Here is a 26,275-nt window from a genome sequence, read left to right as displayed (position 1 = left end):
GCATATATATATATATATATATATATATATATATATATATATATATATATATATATATATATTTGCAAAAAACTTAATTATGCATTGATATTAAAACAACAAACATAGGGAAATGCGATGTTGGGGTTTTTAACCTTAACTCTGCATTCCCTCCCACCCCTTTACAAGCAGTGGAAGGGGCAAGGCAACACAAGCAACCACAGGCAGCCATCATCAGTTAAGAGAAATAACATACAACTCTCTACAGATAACACAAGAGACATCCATCATCACGGTCCACTGGGTGTATGAGGTCTACTGCCATGGCAGTGTAATTGGGGGGGTCGTGTATATCTGGGCACTGTAGGAGACAGACGCATAATAGTGGCACCAAGACCTTACTGTACTGTTATGAATTCCACTGCCATGGTCAATGTCTAATGTGGCATCCATGTTTTTGATGTGTGTCAGTTTGTTGGGGAGGTTGTTGCATGCAGGGCAACATATATTTAATATATACAATGTACACTGTTGCATTTTGGATGTTCGCGGATGTCACGAGTTCCCGCATGTAAACATGCCCACGTAAAATCCAGAGCTGCTTTTCCTTAAAGAATTAAGTATAATGGCCAGTTGGTTAACTGTCTGCTTGTTAAAGTTAATGGCACCTTGATAAAAAGGGCTTAGCCCGCAGCTTTGTGATGGGGGGTACAGAGAAAGAAAAAAACCAAAACGTAAGTAAAAGATCTAGTGTTTGTTCCACACAGAGTATTGTTTACTTAGTGCTCCAGCTGAGAGCTAGGTTTATTTTGTTTGTTATATTAGCAGCTGTTTCGCCACCACAGTGTAAGAAAAATAAAACCAGCACTGGTTTAAAACTGTACATCAAGACTCCAGCCTGATCATTTACACTGTCCTCAGCCACTCTGTCACATTGCAATTAGCAAAAGCGTGCCATCAGCAGTTTAAATACAGTATAGAGATGTCAATTGTGCTCAATCACTGAGGACAATACATCAAAACATGTCCTTGTGGGAAAGCAGCTTGCTATATGATCACAATTATGTTTACTCAAGGCTGAAATACACTTAAGAAGCGATCGTTTCGTGAGGGTGCCTAGTTTAACTGTTGTGCAGTGTTATGTGCAATGGCTTTGAATTAAAATGACATTACAGTACAGTATTTTACTGTCAGGACTACCACTGCGTTTAAGCATCTGTGGCTTACTTATTTTCTGTTGCGATGCAAATCTCAGTTTTTCATTAAGTGGAGATGCAAAGCTCTGCAATCCGTCCCTCCTCCTCCTCCTCTTCCTCCCCGTGCCTCAATTCCACTCCCCTACATGCCTATCACACAATAACACTGTTGTACTCAGTATGTATTCAATGAATGTGTATTCACTTTATTGAAACACATTTTCACTAATAGAGAACACAAAAAACATACCTGCACAATGCAGTGGCGCAGTCATGATGTCAGTGATGCAGTGTTTCCTGCCTAATTGCACAATCCACTCTGTGTACATGTCTAATCACACGTGATGTGATCAAACAGCTTTTACTGGCTGTACACATCATTGCACTTTATCATGTAACGTATTTCATGGAGTCAGTTTGCCTGGAAATGATTCTTTTAAGCAGATTGCTTGATTCTTGCAAGCTGATTGTTTTACATTGGTTAGTATAGGAATGATTTTGTCCCAGTGGTTTTGATCACTATATGCAGTTGATTATTATATCAGTGATTCTCATAAACAGAGTGCACTGTATTTTTTTATATTGAATGCAGCACAGCAAGCACCTTGCCATATATTGTAGATATTTTTATTAGCACAATCTGAGTGCTATTTTAGTGAATCAAATCAAATCAAATCTAATTTTATTTATTAAGCTTCTTTCATGGCAAGTCATCCCAAGGCACTTTTAACAAGAAAAGGGACATTCAGAAGTACATTTAGTACAATAAAAACAATATAAACATAAAAACAGCAAGAGAAAACAACATTTTAAAATGAAAGCAAATAAAAACAACAGATGGAGAACTCAGATCGAATAAATAGGAATAAAACTATATGAAAAATAAATATTATAAAGATATAAAAGGCCTATTATAAAAGTGTTTTTTTAATTTATTTAAAAATATTGCCAATGTAGGTGAATGGCAGATTACTTTACTGCAGTCAAGTAAGCTGCTGTATATTTCGTTTTTAATTCCCTAAATATTTAGGTTTTTTGTGTTTGTTTTTTTCCTAAGCAGTACACTTCCTAATTACAGTCCCAGGTATTTTCTTCGTTCTGTTTTGACGTTTCTGGTCTGCTTTATTACAAACTCACGCTACATACTGTTTTTCATTAAATTACCACTCTTGCTTCTTTGGCTGAGGAGATATTATCAGCCTGTCATCTAGCCAGGGAATCTGCTGTCTGCTGTGTGACTAAATCATCGTTAAACTCCTGACTATAAACAATGCTGCGGCTGCTAAAGAGAATGCTTGTCTGTCTATATATATATATATATATATATATATATATATATATATATATATACACACACACACACACACACACACACACACACACACACACACACACACAAAAAAGCTTTTTGCTGCATTACAGCCCTTCATTAAAATGATTTTCTTTATGTTAAGTTTTCAGGGCATTTTGTTAATGGCACGACGTGTGCAGCACACAAACCTTATGTGTATTTTGATTTTCACTTTTCTTGTTCTAAATTTCTTGAATGCAACTGTTGACTTTAAGCAATTTTTTACACAACAGTACTCGCACACGTTTGGCCACCATCACAACTGTTGCACAAAACTGGCGTTACCTTATTCTGCTGGTGTTACTCTTCAAGGAAGCATTTGTATATCAGCTGACAAGGGGCTCAGCTGATATCCCATCATATCTTTCTTCTTAAAGGCGTACAGCCTCTATACATGAACCCCAATGTATCTCTGACAATGACTTGGGTACATATTTTTCCGATATCACAACAAAGGGAATGTGTTTTTTTTTTTTTGGGGGGGGGGGGGGGGGGGTACATATTATTCCTCTTCTATCATATTTCCTTTACATGCTTTCAAAAACGGTCAGTTGTTCCCTCATTGTTGTTCCCTCATTAATATTCTTCATCCTTCTTTCTGACCTCTCATCCTTTGACCTTTCAGGAGTTGAACTGTAACCAATTTAACTGTAAATGTCTATACTCTCAATTCCACACTCCACTCCAGGACTGAAGAGTGCTCTATGTAATCTCTTGCTTGTCTTCTTTCTTAAATGAATGGTATTGTACACTTTAAAATACCCCTGTCTTATTACTAGTTCCAAGCAATTAAACTTTCAGAGATAAAGACAGATCTCGATATCCCCTTCCTATCCTTTGATACTGAGATTTCAATTACATTTCCCCAGTTTACATGTTGGGTTTAACCTAATGGTGCTTGCATCAAGGGTGCTTTCAACCTCGCAAAGCCTTTCTGGTCGATGCGCTTTATTGGATAAAGTCTAACTCTCTTCCTTGTTCTAAATAAGTAACCATCAATCATTTCTGTAGTTCTCTGCTGAATGTCACGGGTTTACAGTTGAATGGCCACTTGGATGTTGCATTTTGGAAATCGTTCCAAATGCTAGCACACTAAGAAAAATTGCAGGAGGATAGGAACTATAATAAAAAGAAATAGACAATAGCACAGATTAGTTTCAAAATGACACTGATTGATATTCTAAGCAGTGTCCTTGCATCTAGATGAAGTCACATTGTACAAACAATTTTTTAATAATCATCCCTATTCACAAAACCTTGTTTCTCGTTGGTTAAACTGTGCTTGGAAAATTGAAAAATAACCTACCCTCTAACTTTCTCTAAAACAGTTTCATGAACTTGATTTAATTATTCAAAATGGGTTTTTAAAAAATGTCCTTAACAAAAACATTTTTTAAAGCAGTCCTTTTGTTTTGCGGATAGGGACAAATGTTGTGTTTAGTAATACAGTACACCCTCGCTATAACAAACCTGTCAGGGTCTCAGCCTTTTGCCCATTATATCGAGGGGTTAACTATTGTGAAAGAACAATAAAAATGAACGACAAACTGTTAGAGTAAATTAATGAGATGAGATTTTGAATAAAAGTAGAATTACATGTACCTGTTCATTTCATGTAAGTAGTATTCTGCCTTTGCTTTATCCTATTCATTAAAGAATTAAAACGCAGTATAAAAAGCAAAAATCCCAAATTGAAGCTTTTATTCAAAATCAATCTGACACAAATTGTTTCAAAGTGCACCAAATCTTAATCCAACATGCAAGAATCCCAAGATGGGTTTTTATTCCAAATCAACCCGACATGAAAAGTTAATCAGGTCCTCAAGTTTTTTTTTCTTCAATCAATTTTTTCTTTGCCACTTGGTTGCTCAACATGCCCAAAAACAGAGTGCTTTTTGACAACCTGTATTCACAGAGATGTCTGTGTGGTTCGTTATAGTGAAGGGCGTTATAGCGAGGGTGTACTGTATAGAAATGCTTTAGGTAAGGCCATGTCACATTTTATAATATTCACTGCAAGTTGTAATAGGCCTTTTCAAATTGGGTTGTACCAATCACAGTTTGTTAAAAAGCCCAGTTTAATTTTGCAATGCAACTTTGACACTCATATGATGTATGCAGAATACTTCCTATTACACACCGTTAGCATAATACCTAGTTAGGTTCAGCAGCACAGTGAAAGCTTAAAATGAACTTGACCTTGATAATCTTGGTTGCTGAGCAGTTCTCCTCTAGACCACCAGAAGCACACTGTGTAGTTTTTCTTTATTATACTGCGTCCTCAACAGTGGAATTCTTCACTTACGGAAGCTGAATCTGTTGTCGCTATTAAAACTAACCTTACTTTCACAGACTTGTGCCAGGTAGTCAAGTTGGATGATCTTAATGTTATTTATTAATGTTATTAGTACAGTAGTCCCTCATTAATATAAACACTGTTGTGCCATTCATTTGGATATATGCCACACACAACTGTACTCCAATCAGGGGTGAAATAGTGCTTGTACTCAACCGGTACTCAGTACCGGGACTTATTTTAGCTTAGTTCTTGGCAACAAGATCATGAGGAGGTTATTTGGTAGCTTTGGTCAGTTTCATCCACCTGTGGATTTATATGATTTGTCAATAGCGTTGTCAGTACCCTACCCTGATCCACTACTAATTCTTTAAGAAATGGAAAGCAAGGCGGTTCATTGAATAAACGACATCTGAAGTAAATTTACTGTTTAATTTAGTCTCCTAATTTATAGTTTTTTTTTGTTTTTTGAATTTGGAAAACAGTTGTTTTGGGGGCATATAAAATAAAATCCATTTAAAAGTAAAATGTGTGTATTAATGAATTCTGGGAACCGCTCTACAGAGCTACTAATGTACACGATGAGACTAGTAAGTTACCACGTTTTTTTAATGTTACTCCCTTGAAGATATAAATTAAAGTCATGCTTGTGTCCATACTAGCTAGGTAAAGTTTTGTCATTTTAAATTAAACTCTTCATAAGTTCAGTTGATTAATGATTCAGATGTTGATTGACCATTCTGCAAGAGAAGAAATTATACTTTCAGTAATGGATTACACGATAAGTCTAGCTGGAACTTTATAATTTAAATGTAGTGGTTTTTTTTTAATTTTTTTAATTGGGAGCAGTTGTTAAGCTACAACAGTATTTACTATTGTTGATCGAATGTAACATTTAAAAAAAAAAAAAAAAAAAAACATATCATTTGTATATCAATAACAGTACATCTTTATTTCACTTCTCCAATGTTGATGAAGGCTGTAGCGGCTAAATGCACCCACTATTTTTTAATAGCAGTGCCTGTTACATTAAAAACTGCAACCTTTATTGTTTGAACCAAGACCTTTTTGTATAATTGTTTTAATAGCGTTTTTTTTGTTTGTTTGTTTGCTTTTTTTTGTAATATCTTTTTTAGGATATCTTGAAACAGAACTGCCTCTCTACAGCAGTTACTGCATAGTGTAATATTGATTAATATTTATCATTTAAGGTTTCACTTAAGTGTTATATTACAGTACATGACTGAGTGACACATGCAGAGGGTACAAAGTTTTCCGTATTTTCAGCTTCTTAGTTTATGGGGTATTCACTCTGTTTTATCAGTTGTTTTTTAAGGCTTATTTTTATTAACAATATCTATACATTTTAAAAGTATTTATTCATTGGCACTCAAATTGTCAAATTTCTTTTAATGTTTACACCCAACAGTACATATACGTACCTGCACTTTTTGTTGAGAATTTCACCCCTGATCTCAATAATAACCAATTAAGTATGTCATTAGGTGACTGAGTTGCAAAATGACTAAACGGTTGTTATACTGAAACCAAAGACTATTTGAAAACTGAACAGAACAGGTACAAGTTTCCTACTGAATTGCTAAAATTAAGAACATGCGTAAAAGAGGGCATATAGACTCACACCCTACAGAGTTTAAACTAGTTGCTATCAAATGGTTGAAAATGATTCATGTAATTTTGTGCTATACTGTAAACTTTATATTATAAAATGGATTGTTAGAATGCTGCATGCTGATTGGTCAATTCAGGGTTCCAAGCCGTGACGCTATCCACGATACAGTAACAGTTTCGAACTACTTAGGTTAAAAAAAAAAAAAAAAAAGGCAAATCTCTAGACCTGAGCTTATTTTGCATCACTGCACCTCATCTGAAATCAAATAAAATGTGAAACAGACCACTACGAAGAGATTCATTTGTTATGAAAACAGATTAGAACAAAGCTAAGTAGTTTTTATTATTATTGTTTTTTGCTGTGTCTGGTCTGTCATGTTGTATATCTCTTGTGGGTTTACAGTTCTGTGTAAAACCACTTACCGTGAACTGCGTTATGCCCTTGTTACAGTATCAAAGCTTTCAACCTCGCAAAGCCTGTCTGGCCGATGAAAACCTACATATTACAACTGGAAAATAAAATAAATAAATATATTTCGCTTGCATTTTAGTTTTATTTTCATTGCATCAAAACAAAACAGAGCACCTTCAAGTCTTCCGATGTATGGTAGCTATGCAGATCCAAGACTTCTCTGCATGAAAGAGGGCATATAAACTCATACTCTACAGAGTGTAAACTAGCTGCTATCAAATGGTTGGAAAATATTCATGTAATTTTATGCTGTGCTGTAAGCCTTTTAGTTTTATTTTCATTATAACAGTACAAAACAGAGCATCTTCAAGTAGCTATGCAGATCCAAGACCTCTCTGCATAGTTAAGTACTGGGCACTCTCACTTGCTAGCTGCAGCAACAGTCTGGGGAAATATGATTATACTTCTTAAATGCCTTTTTTCAATGCCTCAGTTACTGCTGCAATTGACTGTTATTTTAATGACTGTACACTTAACGTCAATATTCAAAATAATGTCTACAAATGAACCGAAACACAACTAAGCAAGTATTTTTTTTTTACTATTTAAAAGTCCTTTAAAGTCAGAAAAATGAACCGAAGCACATTTAAGCAAGGTTTTTTTTTTTTTTTTTTTTTTTTTTTTTTGTTGTTTGTTGTTTAAAAGTCCTTATTTAGAAAGTTGAAACTCAAAACAACAAAAGAGAAAATATTGTGAATGTTAAAAGTTCATAGGAACTATTTTCTGTTGCGGAAGGTTATACTTCAAATTTATAAATAAATATTCATAAACTGTATCGATTTCTCTTTTCTGTATTTATAAAAAAAATGGTAAATCTCGCATTACCAAGGCAATATATTAAGGCTATATATATATATATATATATATATATATATATATATATATATATATATATATCTACATCTATTGTAGTATGGTTTTATATGATGCACAAATTTTTACTTCAGTGACACCATCGTATTACTTAGATATGTATTTATTTCTCTCTGTGGTTCCTCTAAAATTCATTTAAATTCTTTACATATGCTTTTAGATCTAGTATTCAGACTTAATGGCTTTCCTGTGTACCGTCATTTCTACCTGTTGAGTTTGAGACCAGAAAGTAGTTACCCTCTCTCATTTACTTATCTCTATAAAAATATTACTCTGAAAAACTGACTGATAAATATAATAACTGCTCCAAATACACCATTACTTCTAGTCAAGCAAACATGAACTTGAGTGCTGATAGCTTGCAATGTGTTTCAGTCCAAAGCCTCATGAATATTGAGGCTCCTACAAATCACTGCAAACCTACGGCTAGCTATGATGATAAAGAGATGCCTAGCTTTTGCTGATAAAATAAGCAATTTTCTTAATATCACTGTGTAAGGCTGCCTTCTGCCCATTGCTTTGTTTTGTTTTTTTGTTTTTTTAATGTATGATGGTTTATTATAATATTAAAATATTAATCGGATTATACCTGTTCTAATTGGGATGTCACCTGGCTTTCGGATTTTCGGATATTCATATATCTATATATATATATAAGTATATATAGATATTATATATATATATAACTATTAAACGTATATATATTATATTTAGTAATTATTATAAACCAGGGAATACCTGGTTTGGATCCGTTCACTTGAGCTGTTTACGTGTAATATATATATATATATATATAATTGAACTGCAATTATAATATCATTGCCCTGAAGAAACCCTAGAACAACAACATCAGCAATGGCAACACAATGTATCAAGAAGATCATTTGAGGGGAGGGACAAGGAGAACAGTAATGAGATGACTAAGAATTGGAAATTAGTTCATGAGACCCAATCATTGTGACCATGGTGCTTTTTAACCACTTACTACTGTTAGAAAACACAATAGCACTTTTATTACAGGTCTTGAATAGTCACAATAGTTATTAATAACATAACAATTTAAAATAATTGAGCACTAAGCACAGTATGTGGGTTTACATTATTAAAGAAGCATGAAGGCATTGCTAGTATATTTACATATCAAAACAATATACAGCACAATATAGTCCACACAAAAACAATTTGAACAATTCAACAATTGAACACAGACTCAATCAACACTGTGTGTGTGTGTGTGTGTGTGTGTGTGTGTGTGTGTGTGTGTGTGTGTGTGTGTGTGTGTGTGTGTCTGTATTATTAATGCAAGTACATTTTTTTTGTCCATTACCTTTATTATACACGCAAACATGTTATCCATTCAATTTCCCTATAATCATTTCTCAGCTAAATGAATGGCACTGTGCTTGATTTTCTTCTGAATAGGCTCCATCCACTAGTACTGCGGATTCTTTATATTAAGGTACGCCATTCTAAACACTGAAATGCCAACACAGTACTATAAAATGTTCAGTGGAAGAAATAAGAGCGTTCTTTTAAAACCTCTTGAACGAGACCTGATATGTGTACCACAAACACAAATAAGGGAACATTATTTATCAAAATGCATCTTTGCACAATATAGTAATAGCAAGTTGATACAGTGTGGACATTGGACTCTTAACAGATATTACAGCAACACTTTTGTTTTATTATTACAGAAATAAATACATGAAAAGCAACAAAAATATACCAGTAGCATTCTATTATCACAACAGCACATCATGACACATCTCCCATTTGGATGGAAGCAGCCCTAAATATACACATTTCACCCATGAGTATAAAAAAGTAAAAACTGAAATATAGGGCCCGGATAAGAAGCTTGGCTTCCACTTAAATGTGTCACTAGTCATAGCTGCTTTATGTCATATTCAACAAACTCCTTTTAATAGATTTGGGTGGAAAATGTAAAGTTTAGACCGGTGAAGTTCACCAGGGATTTGAACACTAATCACCATATTTGCAAAAGTTGCAAGAGTAATCTGCTTGCCTAATCACTTGATGTTTGACTAATTCAAGTACTGGTGTGCATCTGTTTGGTAATGCCAAGCCAATTGTCTATTTCCCTGCTTGCCATTATTCAATCAGATTATGTAGTATAATATCCAATATCCTTCACAATAAGCAACACAAATTGAAACATATTGAAGACATGCTTTCCTGTTTGTTTCTGAATTCTTATTCTGTTGTTATGTATTTATGTCATGTTAATGTAAAGGGTCTATAAAATAAGAATTTTACCTACACGGGGTGGCTAAAAATTTAATGTTTACTGTGGAAGTTATCCTTGTTATTTAGGACCTTCCTTCCCCCTGGTGCAGTGTCTATTTGACACACAACATGACATAGCGTGGAACACGTCTTTGTGGAACGTGAACAAACAAAGTATGGAAGAATGAGGTAAACAAACACTCTCATCATGGAACACTGAACAAGAACCCACCATGAACAAAAGTGTATTTTTTTAAGTGTCACGAAGATTCCAATCTAAATGGAACCAAACTAAAACAGATTCTGATGAAAGCCCACAAGTCAAACTGAAACTCTCATTCCCTGCACTTGTACTTGCTGTCACTGTTGACAAATCGTCATGGCGACTGATAACATAAATGAAAAAAAAAATGTTGGACTTGTCTGATGATTGTATCTATCACTACAGCAACCCCAAAACAATGTTTGGTTTACCAAGGTAGATAAACCAGCTCACCGAAATGGCCCTTGGAATCAGTGATGACTTATAATGAAAAATAGAAGGATGAAAAGATAGCCGAGATATCTACAGCAGGGAAAAGGTAACAATTTTCAAAGTGGTTTCTTTTGAATTTAATTTCCTTGTCATAATAACAAAATGGAGTTGACGTCAAGAATCATTTTAGGAATGTTTTATATACACATTGGACCTTAATCAAAACACTTTAATGAATAACTTTTTAAGGAGTTTTTAGGGTCGTTCAAAAAAGGATCCTTCCATTCTGTCACACTCTGTAAGGTGAACACAATAACTGCCTTGATTGGGCACTGAAATTAATCTGCACCAAACTTTTGTTATGGACTCATTTTGTTTCGGATTACATTTGGCTATAGTCCAATGAACACTCGGTTTTATACACAGTTTTAACCTTTCTAGGGTATGTAATGGTATGTGCATGGACTGTTTATTTTAAATTGTGTTCATAAACATTGTCTTAGGGTTAACAGTGAAAATAAACTAATAAATCCTCTCTAAAACTATCGAAAAGGTTTTTATGAACTGCAACTTTGATTTAGTTATTCAAAACGAATGATGAAATGAGAAATTATTTTTAATTGACTTATAGTATTTATATTTGAATATGATCCAAAATAAATTTAGAAGTCATGTATTATTGCAGGAGTTTCCCTTCATCCTGACTGGTACCTAAAGTATTATTTGGTGTAGCAGCCATGCATCAGATAATGATCTCTCCAAAATAGGTGTCTGGTTGAAATAATGTAAAATCCACTTGAGATTTCCCAGCGAGCAAATTTACAAGCAACATGTTCTGTGCTCTATTTCTAACCATCTTCAGTGACAATGCTGTGGCTTTTAAAATGGAATGAACCCATACACACAGGTAGTCTAGTACATTGCCACACCAGGACCAGTGTGATGTTGTTATTAGGAGCACTGTTCTATATTTTTTTCTTTTTAGAAATCCATTGTGCTGAAATTGCCAGCAATGCTATGATGAGCTAAAGGTGCCAGTGTTTCTTCAAGGTAATACACTATGGTAACTAGAGCTGAAACAATGAATTGGTTATTGATTGGCATGACTTTTTATTTTAGCCTCAATTAAACATTCATTGATCAATCACCCTGTTGTTTTACTTGAAGGCTCAAATATCTATGCATGTTTTCAGTGAAGTCATTTGTTTTTATCTTGCTTTATAATAGTGTTGTCAGTGCGTCAATTATCGTTGATTATTACCTCTCCAATTTCCGATTAGGAAATTGCAGATTGCACCTTTAATGGTAACCCAAAGGGACTTTTCTGTAAGGGTTTGCACAATAATAATGCCTCAACATTGTGTCTAAAGCAGCACACAGCGCACAATTTAAAACATTTATAATTTCTATAATTACCTGTGCTCATATTTTTTAAGGGCAAGAAGACATTCTATGTAAAAAAAATATAAATAAATTAAATAAAGTCTAATAATGTAGCTGATATCAATTGAATGTTTATTTTGTTCAGCTTTTGTCTTCCTAATCCCTGTGCAGATACCAGCAGCACAATCTAATGATCCAATTAAAAATTGCCTTTTTGCATCAAAGTTCCAGAGCTTTCCTTCTACAGACTAATATGGTCCTTCTAAGTCTTTAAAACTGTGATAAACAATAACTTTAAAACCCCCAGTCTGTTTGCTTTTTACCCACACAACCTATTTATTGCTGTATGATTGCCATGTTTGCTTGTTTTATTATAATTTACTGCAGCTGCCCTGCAGGCAGTCCAAAGAATAAGAGGCAGCATTTGATCTCAGAGGTTCCTCCTGTTTACAAGTTTTAAAACTGAATAAATAAGTACATAAGAGCGCCACTTTGAATTAAGAGCAAGCCTGCATCTGCGGGATTAGAATGCAGGGTGGCTCTGCATACAATGGAAGACATGGCTTCTATATATGAATGCTGACAGGTTCAGATAGGTAGGTAGGTGCTATTTAAATTGCAGGATCCCATTACTTTACACCAGCTGCCAACCCACATTCCAATTACAGAAGCAAAGGCCTGCAGTTTCCTGTCATAGTTCAGACGACAGAGAGAACAGCTCCAGTTTTACAAGCAAACTGATACGTTTCTTCTGTTTTTTTTTCCTTTCATAGAGAGCTGACTCCTTGTTATAAATAAAGATAACCTGGACCTATATTACCTAATGGAGTTTAAGGGCAGTGTTCTGTTTTTTTTTTTTTTTTTTTTTTATAGGAACAAGCCTGTATCTAAAGTAAAGCACGGTAAATAAAATAAAAGACACATATTGCAATGTTGAATATGATGTATGTCCCTAGAATAAAAGTCAATACAGAATCCCATGTGTTATGCTTTGTCTTTCTGGACCAATTACTTTTTCAGATCTTGAATGTTTTTGTTTGTGTTAAATAAAATATGAATTCTTCCACAGCAAACCCAGAGGAAACAATATTGTCTCACTGCTGTTCTGCTGTATTTTTTTCATGAAAGAAAGTGTGAAATTGAAAGTAAAAACAAAAACAAAACATCAGAGGCTAGGGCAAAACAAATAAATGGATTCAATTGTGTAGAAAAGCAGGGATAAAATAGTTCAAACTTAACACTGCGGCTACTTACACTTTCTGCAAATGCTCTTTCAAGACCACAGTATAGATCGAAAGGGCTTTGCATAAAATATACAGCTTTAATAAGCTGCAATTTAATGTTTGATTGAATGTCGCCATAGAACAGGGACATTGGATCCTGAGAGGATCACCTGGTAAAGGCAAGGCCACATGCTGTGTAGGGTGAATCATAAAGTTAGGAGAGGGCAGGGTCACGTCCTGGCTGTGCGAAAATGTCAATCTTTGCGGATTCCACAGGGAGCTCTGCATGGGCTCTGTGCATTATTCTTGAGGTAAAAATATCATACCAGAACTGTACCAGGGTTCAGTTTTGTCAGTTTTTCATCACTTGTAAGAAGACCTTTTTTTTTTTTTTTTTTTTTCTGAAATGCTGAACCCCACAGTGAATTTTATTTGCTGCTTCAAAATACATGACAGCCACCCGTCAGGCAGGCAGAAAGCAGCAGTGAGATGAATTAGAGTTCTCTTTTAAATGCAATTTTTATTTTATGCAAACTACATTCATTTTAAATATATAAAAAATACAAAAGAACTTGACTTGGTATTGCAAAGACTTAAACACCTTAGCTCTTACATCAAAGTTTAGTGAGCACATAAACAGCTGTAATCTTCTACCTGATCCATTCCCTGTTGCTTGCTTCTCACTGAGCTTTGATACATGTGGCCAGATTAAACTGGCAATCAATTTACCAATTTAACTTGACCGTATTCTCACATTTATTTCTGTCCGCCTCCCATTTGAAAACAATGCTTTTGCATGCATAGTTTGCCTGCCTGATTGGACGTGAAAAATGTACTATTCCGTGGTGGGCTTTTAACCCCATTCCTGCCAAACCCACAAATATCAATAAGTATTAACTACGTGCAGAACCTTTGCCCTGGCACAGATCTATTATGTCTTAATAATTGACATCCATAGTGTTCGTAAAGTAAAAGACAAGGCTTTAAATGGGAATTCTGACATCCCAACATTGTATATTTCATTCTAATGCTAATACAAACATCTTCAGTCTTTGGCATGTTATTTACAATTAAGTGATCAATTAAAAGATGATATTGAATGATGATGCTCTCATTAAAAAAAATAGATGCAAATCAGGAGAACGTTACTTAAAATGAGCAAAACATGAGCATACCCTCTGGTAGTTCCATCAAAGGGTAAAAAAAAAAAAAACAATAGTAAATATTTGATTTTTGGCTGTCACTGGTAGGAGAAATCCTCATCTCATAGACCCTTGTCCTTTAGAAATTACATCACAGTGATTGTGGAGTTGGAGCAAATACATCCAACAAAAGCCACAGTTTCTGAGTGTAAAGGTATTCCCTGCAGATTGTAGAGTACCACTGGAGACTGTTTTTATTTTACACTGCTGGGATAAAAAAAACAACCAGCGTCCTTTAGCTCAAAAAGCATTTTAGATTGGTTACCAGTGCATTTGATAAATATGTTAATCAGACATAACGCTGGCAATGCTACCTAGACTTTCTCTTTAATGAGTCCTACAGTAAAACCCTCCTGGTGCTCAAACAGGTGTTGCTTTAAAAAACATCCTTTCAGATGTGATGATTCATCTGAACTCAAAGCATACTGGTGTCCCAACCACATATAAAAGTTATCTGAAACATTATACAGTAGAATTGAAGTCCACAAATCTTTTTTTCTGAATAGACTTCCAATTCCTCGTCCTGCTGCAGACATTAAAACGAAAGATAGCTTGTTAAAGTCGCTAATTAAGAGGTGTGGGAACAGCAAACCAAGACAGGAAGGGATCCATCAGTTGAAACGGTAATATAAAGAAGAACATACATTTTCTGGTAAGTGTGTTATGCAGAATAAATTCAATGACTGGGGCTGGGATTAGTTTCAGTTATGGTGCCACTATCCCTGTGGCAGCTTTAGAGAATTACCACATGATCATAATAAAAAATGTAAGTAATTAAAGTTTTGGGCAATTTCAAGTTTTATCATAATCAACATAATCACAATGATCGCCATCACTAGATTTTAAATTAAAGTATATATAAGGACAGCAGCACCATAATTAAAATGTAATCCTAGCTGTAGTGTAAATATAAATTATTATAAACATGTGTGACGAAGTGCCCGCCCCTGGTGTGTATTTTCTGTTATATGTTGCGTGTTGTGTGTTTAATGTTGTTGTATAGTCATTGGTACACGGGATATAAACGGGTCTGTGTAACACGACTGTTAAAAATGTATATTTGTATTTAGGCACGAGGATTGCACAGCACTTCACGTGTAAGTAAAATGTAATATGTGTGCACGGGGAATTGCACTTTATTAATTCATGTGCAGTTGTACTGAGACTCCAATTGAATGATTGATTACTAGTCGGGTCTCGGTACAGCTGCATAAAAGCAGCATGTTTTCATATACTTGGGGTTGTTCGGGAGTGGAGAATGGGGGAGAGAGAGAAGCGTAATTATAAATGTCAACTGTTTTGTGTAGCGTTCGTCCACCCTGTTTTTGTCAGTGTCTATTCGTTTTGTTTGTCTATTTATTTTGGCCTCATGTGCCGTGTGCTGTTTTTGTTACAAACCTTTTATTTTCTGTCTGTTTAATTATTAAACTGCGCATCAGCGCATTCACCATTCCAAAACCTGTGTTCTGAGTCAATTCCTGTTTCTGGTCTATCGTCACCCACTGCGGCCGTCTTTGTTACAACATGTTATTGAATAATCATAAATGAGTATTGCGTGTGCTGTAAGAGCAACTGTTTTGGGGGTATACATTATCACAGTTATCTTAAATAATGTATTATAATTGCTTTTTTTATTTGTTGTTGAATATCATTCTGTCATTCCATCCTGGTGAATTTCAAAACACCCCTGTATCCCCTACAGGACTCTCAAACATGTCTTCTCACTGTGTACAGCTTGTGCACCCATTAATCTGTCCCCTTTGCAACACCCAGTGGATGTAAGATACACCACATTTGTACTACAGCATTGGGTATTTCTTACTGGCGCATTTCTTACATCTACTAGTTGTATTGTGTCACTCGTGTAACAGCTCAAACATCTTGTTAAAAAGTTTTAAAAAGTCACCAGGATGTAATAACCTTTTATCTGTGAACATGGAAGGAGTTTATTCGACAGTCAACTTGCACAGTTTCCCACAGCCTACCTGCAGAGTCTAATTTACACGATTTTTCCACATTTGAGAGACAATGTTGTTGTCACCGGAGGCTCTGTCCCAGTTGTATTCAATAATCTAATTTGTCCATAGAGTTTATAGATCCTGCCAATAGATAAAGAAATTGAGAAGGTTGCTGAATCTAATTAGAGGTTTGAAAATGTACTTTAAAACATCAGTTAGGCCATCAAGTCTACTGCTACAGGACAGAATGGCTAAACGAGAGTTCATATTGTATTCCAACCCAGCCTCACTGATAGGGCACCTTGACATACTTCTACACATCAGTTCCCTGAGGCTGGATCCTGGGATGCAAACGCTAACAGGGAGGTTACAGCATGCTTGTATTGCACTCCAACCACTCACATTACCATATAACTTGAGGACTGATTATATTAGTACTGCTTTAATGGAAAAAGCTGCCACAAGCTTGTATTAGTTAAAAACATTTCCATGGAAAATGGCACTGGTTGACACTCAAGTAACTAAACACATTTTAATTAAAAAAAAGATATAGGCTGAACAGATTAGTGCCTCTAAGGCATATGACACTGAATTCAGCTCACAATCTTCGACCTTTACCACATGCACTTACATTCTCGGAAATAACAGGGGAGGGTTATTATGAAGCTTTCTGCATTTAATCATTATAATTTTGTATCTATTGATATACAATTTTGAAATAAGGTAAATATATCTAATGGTTACATTAACAGTGCAGTAATAATGAAGAGGTGTGCAGAATCTGAATAAACTATCTGTCTTCAGAATGAATATGGATTTTCATTCGGAGTGACAAATATAATGAGAGAGAGAGAGAGAGAGAGAGAGAGAGAGAGAGAGAGAAGTAAATTATAAAAGAAAACAATTGCTTCTCATGCTGGAAGCACCAGCACGGTACTTGTTGTTTGTTAGTGTTTTGTTTGGCCACTGGAGCATTTTGTTTGTTCTGTGTTGCTGTTTTGTTAAACCTTTTTATTTGTTAAGTTACAATAAACTGGCGCAACAGCACCTTTACTAAACAGACTGCGTCCATTCAGTTCGTGGTCTGATGTCACCACATGAGCCATCATGTCACAGAGCTCAAGGGAATCATTTGCTGCATGCACCATAATTAATTTATTATCACAGTGTGCAGATGTTTGCTGCTTTAAGACATCTGTGTGATTTTTAATGTTGAAGAACTTCATTATTTTAATATTTATAATTAGGAATTTTACTGATACTGCATTGGTTTTCAATGTTTACAGGTTGAAATACAAGCTACATGCTAGACAAACCATTAATTTCTGTTTTCATCTTAATACTCTTCTGAATCTAATAACCAGTATAAATGCACAACTGCGGCACATTTTTTTTTTTCCATGCAGACATTGCAAATAGTCTCTGCAGTGTTGGTCAAGGAAGGGTTTAACACTACAACTTTCCACTTTAGTCAAGGGAAAGTCACGCATTTTGTGACACTGTTAAGGGCTATTGACACTATTATTTATTCGCTGCTATTTTTGTATTCAGACTTGTGCGTCAAATGTCACAGGCAAGATGGGGGAATGTCTGATTATAGCAGTGTAGAATATCTTTACCTGGGTATTTGACCTCTATTATTGATGTCTGAGAGCTTGACTAAATTAAGGATCCGTCAACACTGCTGTACCCAACTACACATTGCATCATACTTCATGTATTTTAATGGTTGGTGGTCGTCAACATACTGTACACAATTTAAAACTAAAAATATAAATGAAAAAATAAATAAACAGATAAACTAATTATTGGTGAATATATTGAAAAGTGTCATTTTATAGTGCCAAAATGCCACATTCTGTTATAAAGCCTTTAATTGCAACATAAACATATCAATTATAAATCCAGCATTACCAAGGATACAAAGGGGAGTGGATAGCTATGTTAATGAGCAAACCAGCACTGGATCTTACTGCTCCTGCCCCTAAAACTGCTGGACCTCTTTCTTTTCTCTGAATGGACAAGTGTCTATAAGATGGTTTCCCTATAGGTGACAGCTAAAAATGAATGATTTACTATGGAAGTTAATTAACCATTCAATGGGATATATATATATATATATATATATATATATATATATATATATATATATATATATATATATATATATATATATATATATATATATATATAGTAAGATAGCAGGGAGGGGGTTAAAATTACTCCCTGCTAAAACATGTGAATATGCACTTTTGGGTGAACAGGGCTAATGGGTTTTAATTGTGTTAATTGTTTAGTTAATCCCCTGCACCTGGTGCTAATTGTAAATTGGAGCCAGGTGCAGGGTATTTAAGAGAGGCAGCCAGTTTGCTCAGGGCTGCTGAGAAGAGCCTGACTGTGTGTGAGAGCAGTCGTACCAGGAAAGGTATTGTGTGAAACTTGTGTAAGTATTTGGTGTGACAGGTAAACAGCTTAGCCGTCCTGTGGGTAGTCAAGAAGCTATTGATGTTTAGTCAGAGCTCCAAAGGAGAACTAGGTGTTTCTTTTGTTCATTTTTTATTTGGTGTTTATTAAAAGTGCGCGCAAGCGTTGTAAAAACCCATTTTCTGTATCTTGGGTGTATTTTAAAGGGGCAACGAACAGTGTGAGTTGCAAGGATCGTTTACTATATATATATATATATATATATATATATATATATATATATATATATATATATATATATATATATATATATATATATATATATATATATATGTATATATGTGTGTATATATAGATATATGCATAAATGAACTGTCTATTGCCACATTCTTATTTTTTTCCCCATGTGTATCAAATCATATGAAGTCTCACTTACAAGTTCATTTTTCTTAATTTGCATCCATTTTTTAAAGTAAATGTAACAAAAAAAAGACTGTAAAATGCACACAAATGCAAAGCTTACTGCACATAGGTTTGGATACATATATAAAAAATAAGTGTGGCAAGATGTACATAATCTGTAGATATCATAGATATTGTCCCTATAATACTTGCATTTGTTTGGAAATGCTTGCAGCATTAAAGGCTGGCAGTCTTTAAATCCATCTTCAGCGCCACATTGCATCCTGAGAACAAAGTATTAGATCACCCTGATATTCAGCATCTAATGCACCACAGCAGCTATTCGTGGTTTATAAATTACTGATGTTAGCAGGTATAACATGTCAAGACCCAGCTGAGATTATCTAGTTGGATATCATGTCTCGAAAGAGAGGGCAGCTTGACTGCCATATTAGGAGGAAGAGACATTCAAGAGACCAGTGAGCTAACAAGAAGTATTAAATGAGTAGATACAGTTGGTGAAAATAATAGATTCTGATTAGCTGAGACCTTCTCCCTAGCCATTAGATAGCTGGTGATAACACAACAGTGTGGAACATCTTTCTCCAAAGTGGCCTCATCACAGTAAACAAAATCAATACGCCAACTGTAACTGTACGCCTGGGTAAACAAAACCTCTGGAGTCAGTATGACAGCAATCCCTGGGATTAACTATACAAGTTCTGCTGCAGAAAACATTAAAAAAGAAAATAAATACTGAGGTAAGTTAAACAGATTTAGAATGAATCTAGAAATTAATACAACTGAGGAAAACACCAAGAGCCAGACAAAATGGGCCCAGACAAAATGGGCGACTGGCTAAATGAAAAGAACATTGACACTGACTTAAAAACAAAACGTCACAGCAGCAGCAGCAGCTGCATCTACTGGATGAAACCCACACATGCACTTCGTCTTGGGCCTCACAATGCACCCAAGGTGTGGTGATATCCCATGATAACACACACCCTGTTGTGTATTATTGCTTAAGTCCATAGTGCCTTTTGTGATAAATCTCCTTTTAAAGTGCTTTTCAGATAAAAACAACAATTAATAATATACAAAACAATGTAGAGAAATGGTAAAAGATATGATGATAAAATACCCCTTTATATTAAATGCATTAAACACATTTAAAAAGTATTTTTAATTCTTACTTCAAAAATCAGTGACAAATATCATTAGTATAAAAAATAAAAATAAGGACTTTAAAATAGGATACATTTTACCTTTAAAATACACAGGCTAAAAACAATGATTGTGATATGGGAAGACAAGGGAAACTATGCATTTGCCAGACCTAAAAAAAAAAAAAAATCTCTATTAGAGGGAGGCAAGTACTGAACACCGAATTATCAAGTCAAAGAGGCACGTTCATCAAGCAGGTGCACGCATGAGACATTCATCAATCTTGTACAGGAATTGCCCCATAAGCTTGCCAGTGTATTTTACACTATAGCTGGCTCCACCAAATACTAAATGTGAATGTGGGGTTCTGGTCTAACTTTCTCTAGGATGCATACAAATGTGAAGGTCTGATATATAGTATTCAGCAACCACTACTTTTGTCTGCCAGTTTCAGGCTAGTTAAGGAAAAGCTTTTCTTATGGGACACATTTTAGAAGCATGATCCAGTACAATCCTCAAAATTAGGGTAATAAACTCTGGGGTGAAGCTCATTTATCCTGCTGTCACACTGTACCTACGCAACAGGCACTAAGAGCCCACAAGAAGCTGTAGGGATTCTACAAAGCCTAAACCCTGGAGCTGCAGCGAGTTCTCTTTCCTGAGATAATGAACTGAATGCAGAGGCAGGCAATACTTCCATACATGGTAGAAATATAACAATTATAGTGACCAACAGTTCTATTTTTAAACCATATATTTTTATGTCACTCCCAATTTGATAAATGATCTATTTTGCAAAACTTGCAGCAAACTTGCAGCTTATTCTGATGATTTTGCACAGTAGGTAGAAACAAAAATGATCTATTTTATAAAACAGGAAACATGCTCCAGACACAATATGCAAAGCTGAGGGTCTACATGTTACAAAAAAAGGAAGAATGTTTGTCTCTGAATATGCATTCAGCAATTGGATTCTGCTAATGTGAAACTTCTGCATTACAATGGGGGTATTAGCAAAGATTGTAATGAGAAATACGTTTTTCAAGTTCGTCCCAAACATTGGATTGAGATCTGGGGATGGATTGTGGTACATTATCATCTTGACAGTAGCCATGCCATTAGGGTACAAGGGTAACACTGTTGGGCAGACTTGTGCCTCAGTGCTTAAATAAACTATATGAGCTACCATGTCATTGTAAATTATCAAACCTCATTTGCATCTCTAATTCAAGGCAATGTCAAATCCAATTGGGTTGACAGATCTCAATAAAATAGCAGGACATTGTATATATCTGGAAACCAATTCAGTAAAAACAAAACAAAAAAAAGATACCAGAGTTACATTTAAAAAATATTCTTACGATGTTCATTTTTTCAATGTGTAAAAAGCATGTTGATGTCTCTAAATTTGTTCTGACAGTTTATACACCCAGGACAGTGCACTTATATTCTTTGCAATGTTTTTGCCTTAGTAATGATATCCATTTTAAAAATGCTTCTCTGATGGTTGTTAAGGGGCTATCCAAACAGGATCAACATTTTCTGAAAGCTTACAAAGCGTGTGCTGGGGACGGGACAGGATGGGACGGGACGGGACGAGAATAGGGGGGTCGAGGGTCGTAGGGGCAGTGTACACTTTTAAATGAAAAATGATAACATTTTTATATAGTGTGAAATATTCACATGCCCTCCTGCAAAATAACTATAGCCACCAGATATGTTATTATTGTTCATGATTTTTTACTTTTGGTTGGAAAAAAAAGATCCTCTAATGTTAACACATGTTTCCTTTCTACCACACAGGGCAGCAGTGGTGCATTTTTCTCAGGTTATAGGTTTAAAACCTTTCTTAGGCCTATCAAGTACCTTTCTGTTGCAATGTTGTTAGCAATATCAATGTATGTTAGAGTGATCATTTGAATGACAAATGGTACAGAAAAGACAATTACATTCAAATACAATTAATTGTTAAATGTAGGATTTGTCTTTTTTTTTTTTTGTTTTGTTTTGTTTTTTATCTAATCTGTTAGTTTTCTACCAGATTGCAAATACATTCTCAATTCATTCAGATATGTACAATAATAATATGTCTGAAATGTTTTTACGTAATTAAGTTACAGATCAAGATTAATAGCCAAAGAGAGAAAAAAGATTATCATCAAACTTTGAACCAGTGCTCAAATTCTGCAATTTCAACGTGTTTATGTAAAATATAGGATACAGTAAACAAGCCAAAAGTACCTATTAGCATTTCACTGATGGGGATGAAAGCGATTTACAGACTCTTTGATTATGTAAACCCAATATTCTTTATTGCTTAGGCATGCTTCCATAACCTTTCACTGCTTAGTTAATCAGAGTATGTACAGAATAGTATGCAAACATTTTCAAATTAGGATTCAGCATGAGAATGTTACAAACATTCCTCAAGTTTTAACAATGCACATTGGTTTCTTCCCATACTTCTCACCAACTGGTTAAATACATAAGCGTGTCACAAATTCAACATTTAAAATCAACCTATAAATCTTTGGGGTTTTTTTTACACTTAGTGAGTAAACATTTACCCAATAGGTACATCTGAAAAAACATTATTGTTCAACAATTAAATCTATGAAAATAAATCTGGGTTTTCACAAAATAAAATATTTATTTTGCCAGCTACCGGTAATCTGAAGGTAACACGGCCATTGATGTGTTTGATTTGGCATTGCTGCAGAGCTGCCTTTATTCCAACTTTTAAGAATGTGTTTTTACTCCAACTTTTAAGAATGTGTTTTTTTTTTTTAACATTTATGTATTTAGCTGTGTATTTCACGGGGCGTCTTTAAGGGCTGAGAATTAGTAAACAGACAGGACCGACTTGACTCTCACTACTCGGAGAACCGTGGGGAGCTTCCTCGCTGGTCTGGGAGCAAGATACCCATGGGAGCAAGAGGTTCTGGTATGGCTGGAACCAAAGAACATAGAACACATGAAGAGTCCCTTTACTGCTCGGAGGACCATTTTCTAGTGGCCTAGGGAGACTCAGCTACCCACAGGGACAGAAAGGTCGCAGATCTGGAATAAGAAAGATTTAGACAGGGCCAGCACCAGGTGGTGACCTTGTGGTTGAGGTCGAGCCGGCGTCCGAGGCTGGGTCACTTGCCTCGAAGGAACCTATGAATTGGAGACAGTTTAGAGGCCAAGCTAAGACATATAGCTGGCTAGAGGGGAACGATTAGGATAGAGGGCAAAAAGCGCACAAGCTGCGAAAGTAGAGGACCTGTCGTTTAGGCGTATGGGCGGTGCAGCCGAACCCAAGGCAGGGGGAGTGAGCTCACTGACCCCTCCCCTCCTCAGGGAGGGAGGAGGAGGAAGAAAACAGATGCAATACATAGACCGGAATTAGCATCATGCTTATATAGGTGACTATAGATCAACAGATAAGATAGCCAATGAGAAGCTCCCGCTCTGCCCACCCGGGACTGATGAATCCGTGGGGCGCAGCTCGGGAGTCAGGTTTCAAGACTGAGCTCGACAGGCAGAACCTTGCTACCCAGAACTACGACCATCTGGTTTCATCCAGACTATGTGGGAATACTGGAATGAGACAGGATTGAGGTAGGAAATGGAAATCGTAGTGAGAGAGGGGCTCTCGCTGACACCCCCCGAATTTTTACCTGAAGGCTGACATTTATGTTAATCTGAATTTTTTTTTGGTTAAATCTAGGAAAAAAATATGTGATTTACACTGCTTTAGTGTACACTATTTACTCTGTTTCTTAGTGCAGTTTAACCTGAATTGCTTGGAATTTTTATATTCTCACATATTACTATTGTAATGAATCCTCATACCAATTCAGATTCAAGCTTAACTCTGAGTCTATGTCTGTGTAGGATATATAGCTATTCCATGGGAGCAACAACAGCTCATTAACTTAATTTGGTTTTAGTTCAACAGCTGGATTGAGTGGATCTATGTGTAGCTGATTAGACATATACATAACATAATAGTTGAATTTGGTGCTTTGGGGCTTCATTAATGCAAACTGCAGAAGCTTCATCTTGCATTCTAAAGAGGTGTCGATTTTATTGCAGCCATGCTAAGTGATGGCGTAGAGGAACAAAGAGCCTGGAGTAATCAACACTGATTTTCAATTTATTGATGCATCACCAAAATAGAACACCTTGAGGCTTCTTCTATGTCAATTCATTAACCTCAGATGTAAGTTACTGGGTGACTGGTTTAAGAAAGCTGCTTTTACTTTGTAAGAAAAGGCTGCAGAGAAAAATAACTATGTGATACCCTTATATATAAATTGACTGCTCAGAATGGCTAGCTTTATGATTCACAGGCTTTACATAGCATAAAATGGGTCTGGCCTCTCAGAAGATAAAGACATGCTTTGTTCTATAAACTAATGCTGTTAATGTATAGGAATGTTTCTCTTACACAATATATCTGTGCAATAATAATGCTACACAAAAAATACTACCTATTTTCATTGATACATTTAGCTGTAAAACCACCCAAATTGTGTTTCGTGGTTAGGACATCAGAATCACATACAGGTAATATGCATTGTAAACAGAAACTCTGATCCCTTGTATGACCTAACAGCCGCTTTTGACACCATAGATTTTGGCATTCTTCTTGACCATCTTCAGAAGTATGCTGAAGCTGTCTCTCCTGGATGACCTCTTACCTATCTGGATGCTTGCAGTCTGTTTTCTATGCTGGATGTAGTGGCGTTGCAAATCCAGTCACTTGGTGTCTCCCAAGGATCTGTTCTTGGGCCCCTTCTCTTCAATATCTACGTGCTTCCCTTGAGCCACCTCATCTGTCAACACAGCCTCATGTTTCACTCCTATTCTGACAACACCAAACTCAACTTAAAACTCGACCCTGGATGCCCCTCTGCCATGGTCTGGCTCTCGGCTTGCATTCAAGACATGGAGGCCTAGATGTTTGCGAATTTACTTCAGCTGAACACTAGCAAATCTGAACTCCTAGTAGGTTCTAAAACTCAACTTAAGAATCTCAATATAGCTGCCCTGAACCTCAGAAACCTTCTGCAGCTGCCTTCCCTCACAGTACAGAGCCTTGGTGTACTTCTTGACAGCAACCTCTCCTTCGGTCAAATCTTCTATCTGCCATTTTGAAACATCGCCAAAGTCCGTCCCTACCTTTCCCTCCTGGATGCGGGGATACTTTGTCATGCATGTGTCTCCTCTCGACTTGACTACTGCAACTCTCTATACGGTGGTCTCCCGGCATACACCATAAACCGATTGCAGCTAGTTCAGAATATTGCTGCCAGGACCTTACCAGATGTAAAAAAATGTGATAACATCACCCCCCGTCTTGCCCAGCTGCACTGGCTATCTGCATAGTTGAGGATTATTTTCGTCACACAGGTCCCGAGTATCTCCTCAACCTGCTGACCCGCTATGTCACTGCATGCAGGCTGAGGTCATCTGACTCTAGCCTGCTTGTTATCCCCAAGCAAAAGTGCATCATATTTGGAGAATGTTCGTTTAGCTTCATGGTTCCGACTTTGGAACTCTCTCCCAGCTTTGGTGTGTGATGCTCCCACCATCGCTCGTTTTAAATCAACTCTCAATACCCACCTATTCTGTTTTGTTTTCTATGCTCTTTAAGCCTGATATCTGCTATTAACTGCTGTGTTGTTGCTGCTATTTAATGTATTATGCACTTTCCACTGTATTTAATGTAGTATGCATTGTTTTTTTTTTTACTGTATATCATATATTATGCATTTCTCTGTATTTAAAGTGTTACGGATTCTCTTGTTGTTACTGCATATTGTAAAGCGCTTTGTGATGGTGGTCCACTATGAAAGGTGCTATATAAAATAAAGATTGATTGAAAGATTGATTAAACAGGAAGATTTATATGGTCACATTGATGTGATCCACTAGACCTATATAAGCTGGTTGAGAGTTGTTAGTGACTTCACAAGGGAACTAGACTTGCTTGCCCCTCAAA

General features: G+C 35.9%; 1 protein-coding gene across 3 annotated transcripts in view; it reads right to left on the bottom strand.

Annotated features, from left to right (window-relative positions):
• LOC121331274 (neuronal growth regulator 1-like) overlaps positions 1 to 26,275 on the bottom strand; it is a 234,186-nt gene that overhangs the window by 114,250 nt on the left and 93,661 nt on the right. The window lies entirely within an intron of this gene.

The sequence above is a fragment of the Polyodon spathula genome, chromosome 18, assembly GCF_017654505.1.
Source record: "Polyodon spathula isolate WHYD16114869_AA chromosome 18, ASM1765450v1, whole genome shotgun sequence".
In the NCBI taxonomy this organism is placed as follows: domain Eukaryota; kingdom Metazoa; phylum Chordata; class Actinopteri; order Acipenseriformes; family Polyodontidae; genus Polyodon; species Polyodon spathula.
The sequence above is the reverse complement of the archived record's forward strand: the minus strand, read 5'-3'. Positions and strand labels throughout refer to the sequence as shown.